Source organism: Acinonyx jubatus, chromosome B1 (assembly GCF_027475565.1).
Source record: "Acinonyx jubatus isolate Ajub_Pintada_27869175 chromosome B1, VMU_Ajub_asm_v1.0, whole genome shotgun sequence".
Classification (NCBI taxonomy): Eukaryota; Metazoa; Chordata; class Mammalia; order Carnivora; family Felidae; genus Acinonyx; species Acinonyx jubatus.
In genome coordinates this window covers 41,236,719-41,250,860 of record NC_069382.1, presented here as the reverse complement: position 1 = coordinate 41,250,860, position 14,142 = coordinate 41,236,719, and positions in this window count along the sequence as shown.

The following is a 14,142-nucleotide window of genomic DNA, read 5'->3' as shown; positions in this document are numbered from 1 at the left end:
AATGCAAGAGTCCACAAGAATGAGTCCAAACCCATGATCTCAGAGAGGAGCCATTTCTAAAAGCATTTTTAGGTTTCTTGATTATACTTTTTTTTCTTATAGTCCTGAAATTTCCATCATGGGCCTTGTCAGAACTTGCAACCTGATTTTACTTATGCGATGAGAAGTTATGGTAAGGGTCTCTTGCATGTCTGGGATGGAGCAAAATAGCCCACAACCTCATAGTCTGGTTTCATAGTATGGAACCTCATGATCAGAATAGTCTCATCACCTGAGACCAGAGAGAGTCTAACAGTAGTGGATATTAACAAAGGCTGATGGGACCTGCTGGAGTCGTCATCTAATGCAGGCCAGGACGCTGACCACAAGGCAATGCCATGGTGGCTTGATAAGAAGCCAAAAAGAGAAGACCCAAGGCCCTGTTTCCCAATACACACACACACACACACACACACACACACACAACTCTGGGATATAACTTGAGCAGTGGGTTTCTGTGCCAAAACGCAGGGCACTTGAATTATTGTAATTTATACAATAAAATTTAATGTTATTGTATAAGCTGGTGAAAACAGCCTGAGCTCTATGCTTGTTTGTTTGTTTTCTTGGTGCCAAGTATATAATGCAGCTATCAGTTGCTCTTAGAATTTAGAGGAGCATACCAGGACCAGCTTAGCTCTTAGAATTTGGAATCAGACTACTGTAGGTGCCGTTTGATAGGGGGACACAGAGAAGAGCTGCTTCATCAGGGGACTGGTGTTGGACATTAATACCAGAGTCAGGGTCTCAGGACGACAAATGCAGTCGCTCAAGTTTACCCATGCAGGCTGCATACACTTGGAAGCATTTACTACTATCTCTATTATCATTAGCTCCAGCTCAGTGCTGCGGGTCCAAAATAGAAAAACAAGCAATATACACTCTCCCTGTGTTTTAGTTTCAGGTACTGAGCTTTGAAAGTAGAATCCAAGCCCCTAATGGATATGCTTCCAATTTAAGCATTAGTGGTTTCAACTCACAATAGGTTACTAATTGAGCACAGGGGAAAAGAGTCAAGGTTCATTTCTACCCAAACTCCTAAATACAAAGTAATGGAGAAAATACCAGAAGATGTACTGAAGATTTTTCAAACTCTTTTTCCTAGTAATGCTGTCTAGGTCATCTGGATTAATTTTCCCACTGAGAGCAACTAAATGATGGATTAAAAAGATTTCTTTCACTCAAGTTATTTAAGATGTGACACAAAGGATTGTCAGGATGAAATCAGAGAGAAACAAGGAATCTGGAGAAGAGGACAGAAGCCATTTTTTCCCCCTGTGGAAGCATTTGTCTACCCAAGAACATTTGAAATTTCTACTAGAAATTCTTTTTTCTTTTCCTTTTCTTTTTTTTTTTTAAACTTTCTACTAGGAAAATCTTATAACCCATGAGGAAGACAACCAAAGCCCAGAAATACTCTAGTCATGGAGTCCAAGAGGTAATCTTTATATATTAAGTTGGGTCTGCAAAGAACCATCCTCTCAAATGAAGAATGAGCCAAAAATAAACCCACCTCTGCTGACAAACTCCATGGGGTTTCTAGAAAAGTCTTCATCCTAAGTAAGGGATAGAGAGGAAATCCTGTCTTGGAGAATCTGTAAACAAAAGCATACATACAGACATACACACACAAAAAACTTTTAGATCTTGAATTTAATTTAAAGTGATTAGAGATAATAGTTCCCTGAGGCAGATCTACAAACACCTCTTATAGTAAAAATAGCAAACATAACATAAAATATAGATTATAAAAATAGATTATACTATGTAAAAAAAAAACCTTGTGGTATTTTCTCACAACAGAAAGCTATAAAAAGTAATGCATCATATTAGAAAACAATGCCAGGTAGAAATTCTGGAAATGATTAAATTACAATTTGAAATACAAAAACTTAGGTGGATTTATAAGCAAATAGAACACGATGAAGAGCAAATAAGTGTCACAGAACACAAGTCAGAGGAAATTGTACAGAAAGCAGAGTAGAGAAATGAAAAGATGGACACATAGAAGAGATCTGAAATACAAAATGATAAAACATAATATAGACTTAATTGGAGTTCCTGTAGTAAAGGAGGGAAAAGGGAGAGGCAATGTGTAAAAATGATAACAAAGAATTTTTCAGACACAATAAAAGACATTCAAAAATATCAATGAATCTCCAGCAAGTAATTTTGTTTTAATTTACATCTAAAGATATTATAATAAATGTAAACACCTCTAAAGACAAAAAGAAAATCTTAAGCACAGCCAAAGAAGTGAGAGATCATCTTCAAAGGCACAACACAGTAGATTTATCATTATCTTCTCAGCAGCAACAATGCAAGTCAAGAGATAATAAAATGATATCTTTTTTTTTTTTTTTTTGAGACAGAGAAAGCACAAGTGGGGCAGGGGCATAGGGAGAGGGAGAAAAAAAAATCTTAATCAGGCTTCATGCTCAGTGGGACTCAATCTCACGACCCTGGGAGTATCATGACCTGAGCTGAAATCAAGAGTCGGACACATAACTGACTGAGCCACTCAGGCGCCCCTAAAATGATACCTTTAATTTTCTAAAAGAAAAGTCCAGTTGGCTCTTGAACAACATGAATTTGAACTGTGTGGATCTAGTGCTCTCTTCAGCAGCACATATACTGAACTGTGCGGATCTATGTGGATTTTTTTCTATAAATATAGCAAAGTACTGTAGATGTATTTTCTCTTATGATTTTCTTAATAACATTTTCTCTTATCTTACTTCATTATAAGAATACAATATATAAGACATATAACATACAAAATATGTGTTAGTCAACTGTTTATATTATTGTTAAGGCTTCTGGTCAATAGTAGGCTATTAGTAGTTAAACTTGGGGGAAGTCAAAAGTTACATGTGGATTTCTGACTGTGCAGAGGTCAGCACCCTTAACCCCCATGTTGTTCAAGGGTCAACCATGCTGCCAACTGGAAAATCTATGCCCAGAGAATCAACCAATTCAAAAGTTATTTTCAAATATTATTAATATTAACTTTTCTGAGGTTGATTATGGAAAATGGAAAGGGGGTATAAATAACTAATATCAGGCATAGAAGGTGGATGCAATAGACCAGAGGTCAGCAAACTATGGCCTGCTGGCTTGCTGTCAAATTTTGTAAATATTTATTAGAACACAACATGTCCATTTGTTTATATGTCCATTCTATGTTGTTTTCATAATACAATGGCAGAACTAAGACAGCTGTGAGAAAGACCAGATGGCTCTTGAGCCTAAATATTTAATATCTTGCCCTTTAAGAAAAATAAGCAAATTAAATGCATTACAATGAATCTTAGAAAGAAAATGTGTAGAAATAGCAAGACCCAAAACAATGCATAAAAATGCAACTACTTTATGCAAATTTCAAACTATATATGTATTGTATAAAGCTGCATACATAGGTGGTAAAACTGTACAGAAAAGATATATCACCAAAGTCATTGCTGCTGGCATGAGGAAGGGCATTATGATCAGGAGAGAACTCAAGGGTTAAGTGTGAGAAAAGTGTTTTGATGGTAGTGATGCTCTATTTCTTGACATGGTGATTATAGGTAAATTTGCTTTATTATTTACCTATATATTAGTATACATTGCTCATTAAACTGTATGCATGTGTCTTCTGCACTGTTATGGACTGAATTTAGTTCTTCTGAAATTCATATGTTGAACCCTAACACCCATGAGAATATATTTAGATATAGGGCCTTTAGAGAAACAAGGTTGAATTAAGGGTGGGGCATTAATCCCACAGGACTGGGGTCATCCCTTAGAAGAGGCCACGTGAGGGGCACCTGGATGGCTCAGTCAGTTAAGTGTCTGACTTCAGTTCAGGTCATGATCTCACAGTCCGTGAGTTTAAGCCCCACTTCAGGCTCTGTGCTGAGGGCTCAGAGCCTGGAGCCTGCTTTGGATTCTATGTGTCCCTCTTTTGTGCCCCTCCCCCACTCACACTCTGTCTCTCTCTTCTTTGAAAATAAATAAACATTAAAAAACATTTTAGAAGAGGCCATGTGAGAACACAGCAACAAGGTGACCATCTGCAAGCCGAGGAGAGGCCTTAGGAGAAACTAACCTTGTCAACATCCTGATTTTGGACTGCCAGTCTCCAGAACTGTGAAAAATTAATTTCTGCTGTTTAAGCCACCAAGTCTGTAGCATTTTGTTATGGCCACCCTAGGAGATTAATATGTGCACTTTAATGTTCATAAGTTAAATTGTACAATTTTTAAAATACAGATTTTACAATTAAATTGTACAATTAAGTTGTACAATTAAATTGTACAATTTTTAAAATACAGTTTGTACAGATCTACAAACTTTATAGGCATTTCACACACACACAAAGCTTTATAATGTCATTTTCTAAATAGGAAAATACTTGGCATTAAACTTCCGGAACCCTTGCTTGCTTGGCCCTGGGAGGTATCCTAGTAATTTGTTCACCTGATCATACATTTTTGTAAAATTTATAAACATAATGTAACTGTAATATATTAAGATTGACCTAGTTTGCACCTTGCCTTGTGTCTGTTGTTTCATTGAAACAGACAAATTTCTGAGTTTCATTGAAATGGCTGTGGCATTTTGGCAATCTGGCTTATCACAGTTGAATTTAGTTTGGGTTTATGGAACACACTTTTTTGGGCCTCTATAACTTCTGGGAAGTTATTGTTAAGTTATTGTTAGTCATGTGCGGTTGTAGTTTGTATCATGATAAGGATGTTGGTATCATAATATGGAAGTACCCACCATGGGAGCTATGCGGATAATGAAAGAAAAAAGTGTAAAATGTATGACCTATAACCACCTTGTGGGAATTTTTTTCTAATTCTTCACTGTATAAAATTATAAGCAGAGGATTCTGTTTCACAACATCTAGTGAAAAGAGTTGCCTCACGTCAAAAATGTGTTCATAGCGGTATGGACAATTATAAAGTATCATGCATTTTTTGCTTTTTGATGGAAATTTTGCAAAACAGAATTTATCTAAATTCTTGCTTATAGGGTTTAATCTGTAGCAGTACTACAAACAGCATCCACATTTGTAACAGCTCATGTATGGAAGAAACTTGGGAGAGGATTCTCAAATTTGAGAACAACCCTAATATGTATGATATTACCAACATCAAGTTAGGAAGCAGAGAGACCTTTCTAAACTACTGATAACAAATATGTTTCGATTAATGATGTTAGAAGAAAAATAGCTTATCTGTCTAGCTTCTTTATAGAGAACAATATTGTTAAAAAATGTTTGTCATATAAAAAGGTCATCAAGTAATATACAGCAAAAAAATGCAGAAAAAGTCATTATAGAGATGTGCTAAGCTGGATTGTATAGTATTTGCAACATTACATAAATATGTGGTTATTCTCATTTTTATTTAAAAATAAAAATATTTATTTAATATTCACTTTTGTCCAATTTTTCATTCATACTGTTGTTTCAAAGAGTATCCATCCAAATTGTATAAGCATTAGGCCAACCCAAACCTGGATCTGCTCTAATATAAACCATCAGATATTTGTCTGCTTCTTTTTCCTTTCTTCGCTGATGGATGGTTTTGTATTCTCTGTGCTAAGATACAATTTTTGTGTAGCCCTATTTTGTCTTTACTCAATAATCCTATTTATGAAATTACTGTTACACATTGATTGGCATCACATTATGGCCATATCCTTTGGTGTTATCCTTTCTGTGGAATGAGCTGTTCTCCACACATTTAATGTCAAGGATATGACCTTCAATTATGTGTTCCATGGCAAAGCAGTTCTAAGCTCTTAGTAATACCAAACTCCTAAGTCTTTGACTTCTTGTGTTTTAATGGCTTTGGTATCTGCCTATTCTACAGCAAAATAATTCTCTATGTCCTCATCTGTTTTTACTGCTAATTTAGTTCACTTCTAACTCAGTCTAATCATCTTGACTGAATAATTTTTATTTCTATTTCTCTCCCTTTTCATCATCTTCTTTAAAAATATTTTATTTCCCAATAACTAAATTATTTAAAGGCCTTAATCCCAGATTCCAGTTAAAAGCTTAGAGGTGGAAGTAGGTGAAAAAATAATCTCAATTTAGACCTGTCAGTGAAACACAATTTAATCTACTTTTCTTTGCATGCTTGAAATAATTTCATGGAAGATAAAGGAATTCTACCAGCTACTAGAAGTTCTTACTTGAAAATAATAGGAAGCCTTCAAGATCACCCAGTAATGAAATTAATCTACTATATACAGACACTCAATCAAATGGTCGAAAACTTGGCATCTGTATTCCTGTCTGGTTTTCTAAGCACTTTGTGCCCAGTGTTGAATTAGGTTCTATGGTAGAAATTAAAGAGATGAAAACATGATCTTTGCTTTCAGCAGGTAATGATCTAACTAGGAGGAGTGGCATGTATACACAAAGTAACTAAAACTGGTGAAAGCCAGTATCAAGGCAAGAAGGAAGAAGATAAAGCTACCTATAAACTGAGACCTTATAAACAATTTCAGAGTAACAAATAGGATTGAAATGGATTTCACAAATTAACTCGATCAAAGAAAATAATAATACAATATACCTGGAGAGCAAAGTGAAGAGTATTGATGACTTACTCATCTTTTCAGGTCCAGTTCAAAAAGCACTTATACCCAGAAGCCTTCTTAAGCTACCTAATCAGAAGGAATCACTCCCATTTTCTGTTCTTTATAAAATGTTTTTAGCTATCTTTGCTTCTCTTGAAACATTTGCCAAACATAAACATACATGTCTTGTTATACAATAATAGTCTTTTATACAATAAAATCTTCTTCAAAATGGGCTATAAACTCCAAAATGGCACAGATTCATCTTCATCTCTGAATTCCATACATAACCTTGCAGTAATAAAGTAAATAATGAGTGAGTACACTGAAATTTTGTAGTAAACAGACTCTTACTTGCAAGGGACTGAAGCCCAATGTAAAAAGTTTCATCTAAACTTGAATGTATTAGATTGTCTGGCAATCAATGGAGATGGAGAGATGTCCATTTAGAAAGTAAGAAACAAAGGTAAGTAAGATTAAGTGACTATGTAAGTGATACAAAGGGAAATAAGCCACGTCAATTTCAAATTTTTGCCTTTGACAGATATTTGGAAAGACACAAGAGAACTGTGTTTTGTTTCCAAAAAAATACCTTCTTTAATTGGATGGATGGGCAGATACCTTAAAGTATATGTCCTCTGAGCTGCATAGAAGACAGAATTTCAGCTTGTGTAACAGGTGAGAGGTCAGATAATAGAGGAATTATTATCAGTATTAATTTGATAATTGAAGCCAGGGTATTGAATGAAAGCACTTTCTGAAAGAAGCTCAGGAGTGAGCTTGAAAACTGAAAATTGTGGTTGGATTCCAGCTGAGGGAGAAACGTTTGAATGGGGTAGAAGAGGAAGATGCCCAACTGCAAGGGCTCTGAGCCAATTAGAATTCCTCCATGAGGTGACTTATGGGTCTGTGAGAAATAGTCTTCTATAGGGAGTATGGCCTATAATGCAATTGGCCATATTTCTTTCAATGGAGAAGACAACACAAATTACATTTTTGAGCATAACGACATTAGCTTAAGGCAGTTGGGAATTTGGAGAAATTAGGGGAAAACCACAAAATTTTTAGATGAAACATACTGTGTGATTATTCTGAAATTCTGAAGAGTATCAATGGGATGCTAGCGCTGCTCGTACATTTTCTGAATGGAGATTAAGGACACTTTAAAGTGGATGGATGGTCTCATAAATAAGTTGGGAAATGCTCCCTCCTCTTCTATTTTTCTGGAAGAATTTCTGTAGAATTGGTATTATTTCATCCATAAATGTTTTATAAAAGCTGCCCATGAAGCCACCTAGGCCTTTAGTTTTCTTTGTTGAAAGGTATTTAACTAGGAATTCAATTTCTTTAATAAACAGGGGGGGTTTCCATTTATCTATTTCTCCTCTAGTGAGCTTTGGTGGGAATTCAAAGGATTTTTTCATTAAATTTCATTCACTTAAATGAGTGTCAACAAATTTGTTGGCAACATTTGTTCATCATAATATTTTTTTAATGTCTGTAGAATTTATAGTAATGACCCTTCTCTTATTTCTTATATTGGCAATTTGTGTCTTCTCTCCTTTTCTTTTGATCTATTTAGCTTAAGCTCTATCAACTGTACTATCAGCTTTTGCTTCGTTGACTCCCTGTACTGTTTTTCTCTTTTAAATTTAATACTTTTTGCATTATAATTTCTTTTCTCTGTTTACTTTGTGTTTAATTCTCTACCACCCTCCCACACTGTCCCTGTTTCATACTGTAGGGGTTTTGATCATTGATTTGAAATGTGCCTTCTTTTCTAATGAAAACATTTAAAGATACACATTTCCCTCTAAGCATTGCTTTAGCTGTATCCCACAGATTTGTATACCATTCAAAATGTTTTCCAAGATTGCTTGTGAGTTCCTCTCTGACACATGTTTTTTAGTAATGTGTTGTTTTATTTTCAAATATTTGAGTTTTTCCAGATATCTTTCTGCTATTGATTTCTATCTGTTGTGTCAGAAAGTATACTTTGTACAATTTGAGTTCTTAGAAATTTATTAAAGATAATTTTAAAGCCTAAAACATTAATGGCCTTAGTGAATATTCCATGTGCACTTGAAAAGAATGTGCGTATTCTGCTGCTGTTGGGTGAACATGGACTGGTTTATCAATGTCATTCAGTTCATGTTGGTTTACAGTGCTGTTCGAGTCTTCTCTATTTATTCTTACTGATTTTTGTTGTTGTTGTTGTCTGCCCATTACATCAGTTACTAAGAAGAATGGCGAATTCTCTAACTATAATTGTGAACTTGTCTATTTTTTCTTTTCAATTCTATCAGTTTTTGTTTCATATATATTTAAGCTCTTTTGTTAGATTGCTACCACTTAGAACTGGCATGTCATCTTGGTGAATTGACCCTTTATCAGTATGAAATGTCGGTCAAAATGCTAAGATTCATAAACTTTTAGTTGTTTGTATAATAAAATCAGTTATATACTGACCACAAAGTTGATTTATTTCAGGGATTATTTATTTTTCATGTGATTTAGTGGGTGAGTTTATTGATGACAAAAGCAGAACATTTTTTAAAAGGTTGCTGGAACTTAAGCTTACTTATATACTTAAAATATGTGAAATTTAATTTTAATAGGCATAAATATAAAAATTTAAACTTAGAACCCAGACATGGGAAATGAACAAGTTATATTCTCATTATACTCCTCTATGCCCTATAGAACCTTGTACATATCTCTATTCTGAATTCTCTGTTTGCTGACTTCTCTCTTTATATACATATATATATATATATACTAAATATATATACACATATCTGGGACAAAAACTGAGTCTGAATCTCTGGTGTCCAGCCCAATACCTGATTCATAGAAGGTGTTTAATAAGGTGTAACTGCATCAGGCTTTCTTCCCTGTACAAAAGATTTTCACTTTAAATACTGACCTATCCTAAGATATTTCTTTGAGTTTTATGCTATAGGATAACAACCATCCTGGTTTGCTCTGGTTTCATTCTTCACCTCCAACAAAACCTTCAGTCCTGGACACACTGGGAACATTGGTCACCCTATAGCTTTTCAGGTAATATCTAAATGTTTAAAATGGAAACAAAATGGTGTGACTCAAGATATACTTCTTAAGTTGTAAGGCTGATGCTAGTTAAAATTAACCAAATGATAATAATTGAGTCATGAAGTTTGTCAACATGATTTTAATTTGGGATGTAGAGTTCTTCAAACTTTTCAATTTAAATAAATGATTATTATAAATTTCATTTTTATTTTCCTGTGGAAACTTGTCTTTATTTTGTGAAAACAGCATTTTTTATGACTTGTTTTGGTTGACTTTTGATTCACAGGAGGTAAAGAAAGCAAAATTGAATCTTAAAATGCTGTTTCTCCTTGGCATTACACCCAACCAGGTGAAAAGTGGAACACGAAGTTAAGAAGCCAGTTGGGTGTCTGATTAATGCCATACAGCACAAATTTGACAGAGTTGCCTCCATTATGTGTTAACCACTTCCAAGAGAAAATAGGCTTAATTTTGTTGGAGCAAACTGATAGAGTAAGCTGTTTTCTTTGACAGTGATTATTCATGACCTTACTTTCTCTTCTATAAACCTTAATTTCAATACCTTCTTTTGTTTTTCAGCAAAGTGGTTTTCTTTTTTTCTTTTTGATATTGTAACGGGATATTATGCAAATATAAATCACACCAGATCAGAATTTTTCCTTAACAGCAAGAGCAATGTTCTTGCTGGAAAGATTAGTGTAAATGTCTTTAATTATCCTTAACTACATAGCAACCTGAGAACAAAGTATCAGGCTGCAAATAGAAACAATCAACTAGACTGGATACGTTGAAAACTAGATGATTAATCCAATTTATACAGAAAGCAGTTAATTACCTTATCACACCAACTTTCTTGGGCCCTTATGATTTGAGATGTATTTGATATATATAAGTTGATACGATCATCATCTGTATCTTTAAACACAACTTTGCGTGATTCCAACAAAGTAATGGCTCCAGTATAACTGAGAAACAATTCTAAGATGCAGAAATCAGAAGTTGCTGCTATAGAGAGAGACACTAAGAACACAAATGAGGGATGACTGAATTTTCACAGCCATCTTTTTTCCCTCGTTTCTTAACACTTTTAACGCAAAATATAGATGATAAATAATATTGCTCAGTTTCAACATGTTTAAAGAGTTAATTGAAATATGCCATATAGGTCCTAATATCTCCATGGGTCTGTCAATTTAAGAAGTTTTAGAAATCAAGGGGAAATAAAGTATAAAGAAAGCTCTCTGTTCAGGCATCTTGTCCAGCTTTCCACTGTAATAGGTATTGCATTCTCTTTTTTTCAGGAATAGAGAGATTTTACAGACTTTTCAAGAATAGCCAAAGATATTTCATTTCCTAAAATCACTAACAGCAACAGCTAATATATATTGAGCACTTAGCATATGAAAGGCTAAACATCCCAATGAGGGACTTACTATTTTAAACTAATTTTTTAAATTAAAAAAAAAAAAAAAAGTCTTAGAGAGCTTACCTTGCCTGTGCAAAGACCAGCAGCTAATAAACGGAAGAACCAGTATTGAGGCTCAGGGTGCCTGAACAAAGCCAGTGTGCTCTGCCATGCCCTCTCCACAGGAAAGGACTTCACATGTATCCACAGTAAACTGTGTGTCTACATGTTATGTTCATACAAATCCTAAAATTGGGATATTCTTTCAATTTATGAGCAGATTTATATGTTTATTTTTAAGTTTTAACATTGCCCCCAAATATTTAGTAGTACATTGTTGTGTGTTCCCCATGAGATAAATTTATATCAAATTTCAAACTTAGAAAACAGACATAGGAAATATACAAATTATGTTTTCATTATACTCCACTATGTCCCATAGCATTCATCACACAGTAATTAACCAGCCCTTCACAAAACATGTATAGGTAATTTACTATGAAATGAAGGACTTTAGGATCGTGACCATCAATAACCAAATGGCTACAGACAACCATTTGTCCTTGATATCTAATACATCCTAGCCTATAGGTCATGAGCTGCCTTCCTTTTTTTTGTATCTATTCTCACTAGCTACTACACTGATTCTTCCCAGAACTTACTGCCTTACATGCACTGTTGCTTCTTATGGATTTATTTATAGGCACATAACATCCCTGCAGTCATTTCTGTTAAGTAGTATCTATAAAAAATAAGTTGTGTTGAATTGCTTCAGTAAACCTCAGCTACCTTGTAATAGAGAGAACTTTTGGCTTCATAGGTTGGTCAAATTAATGACTTAAGAAAATCATTTGAGTGTGTGTTATATTTGAAGATACACTATTCTCTAAATGGTATCTAAGATGATATGAGGAAGCTGAAGATAGGATTACACATTTGCAGATAAGACTTGAGGTTTAGTGTGCAAAATATTTAATCTGTACCTCAGTGTTTTCATTCCTTTAACTCTTACTCTCAATGGTGTGTGTATTTAATTATTTACTTAATTAATTTGCCTGGTCAAATCTGAATTAAGATCAGCATCCAAACAAACATCAGAGGTACCATAGGAAAGACAAAACTAAAGACATTCACTCTAATTGAAAGAAGAAACTCAGCCACGCAAACATAAATGATAAAGGTAAGGTATGATGTAGGCCAGTACTCTTCAACATGGTAGCCAGTGGCTATAAGTAGCACTTGAAATATAAAGAATTTTAATTAAGATGTTCTATAATGTAAAATACATGTTGGATTTTGAAGACTTAATATAAAGAAAAAATGTAAAATATCTTATAATAAATTTCTCAATTTTTATATTGATTATATGTTAAAATGATATTTTGGACAATTTTATTGAATATTTTTTAATGTGACTATTAGAAAATGTTACATCATCATATATGTAACCAACATGATACTTCTGTGGGACAATGCTGACATAGAGGAAGACAAAAGAGATATATTTTTCAACCTCAGTGACCCAAGGAATCTTAACAGAGGACATACTAGAGGCCACTGTGTAAAATACTTGCAACATATATGGAAAGGGAAACCCCACCTTGGAGAAACATACCCAAGCAAATAATCACTATGTGATCCATCCCTGCTTTACATTAGTTAATTTTAGAATTGGTATGTGGAGCTGTGCAAATAGGTGAGTGAAGGAATAAATGATGATGGACAGAGAGTCCTGATAACAACAATGATAGGAAATACTTGAGGGGAGAATGTCCAACTCTGTGTAACACACTTTACATACTCTGACAGAGTATCTTATTTGTTCCTAAAGTGCCATTCTCTCTCCAGTCTTGGTGTGGTTTCCCAAGGGATAATCTATACTTCCCTACCCTATTTAATTTGGGCATGGCCATGTAACTTGCTTCAGACAATCTAACATGTGTCAGTTCTAAGTGGGGGTTTCAGAAAGCGTTACCTATTTCTGCTTGCCCTTTTATAGTGCTGTCATAAACATGAGATGAACAGACTCCTTCAGCCTGGATCCAGAATGAGAGACATGTAAAACAGATCTGAACCCAAGCCAATCCAGCCTGGTTGAGCTAGAGCCCACCCACAAAATATGAATAGGAAAGAAGTATTGGTTTCTATAAACCACTGAAGTTGGAAAGTTGTTTGTTATGCAGAATTATTTCAGCAGACCCTGACTAATACACATGCTTCACAACAATTCTGTAAAGAAGATACTACTAGTTTCATTTAAAACAGGGAAAATACCACACAGAGATTAAATGCCAAAGTCACACAACTAATAAATGTTGGGAACAGGACTGGAACTCAAGAGATTCTGACTTCAAACTTAAGCTTTATTGATACTTAAGGAAAATTACTCTTATTTTACACACAATGAATATGAGAATTTTAGTGTTGTAATGTAGAATATTTATTTAGAATTTACATATGTTTTTTATTGCTGGTTGTGGATTCTCCTTAAAGTATATATTTCTTAAAAGTTGGATCTTGGCCTTATGTCTCATTGTATTCATCACAATATTGAGCCCAGCTCTTGGAATACATATACTGATATGTCTATGTATACTGATAGGAAAAATTTGTAGACTGACAGAGTGATGTATTGAAATTTTTTCATGTATTCACTGTTCATATATCATGACAGACATGACAGAGCTGTCACCACCAAGCAAATTAGCCTTTCTGTTTATTCTTAAGGGTTCGATAAAAGTAAGAATAACTATCAGTCCTGAGACCTTCTCTCCCTAGTTGCCAGGCCTAGGGTTTTGGTTGATGGCTTGTGCTTTTATGTAAGGAAGAGGATAGACAAACAAGGACACAGCAACAGAAATCTATATGTTTAAAGAAACACAGATTCAGAATCCATTTATCTATAAATTCTAAATAGTAATTATTTAGTAATTTAGTATTAAATTTAGTAATTTAGTAATTAATGTGATAAAACATGAGACTTTTTATATCTGATACAATGCTTCCCTATAAATTTTATTTCTTAAAAAATGTTTCTAGGGGCGCATGGGTGGCTCAGTTGG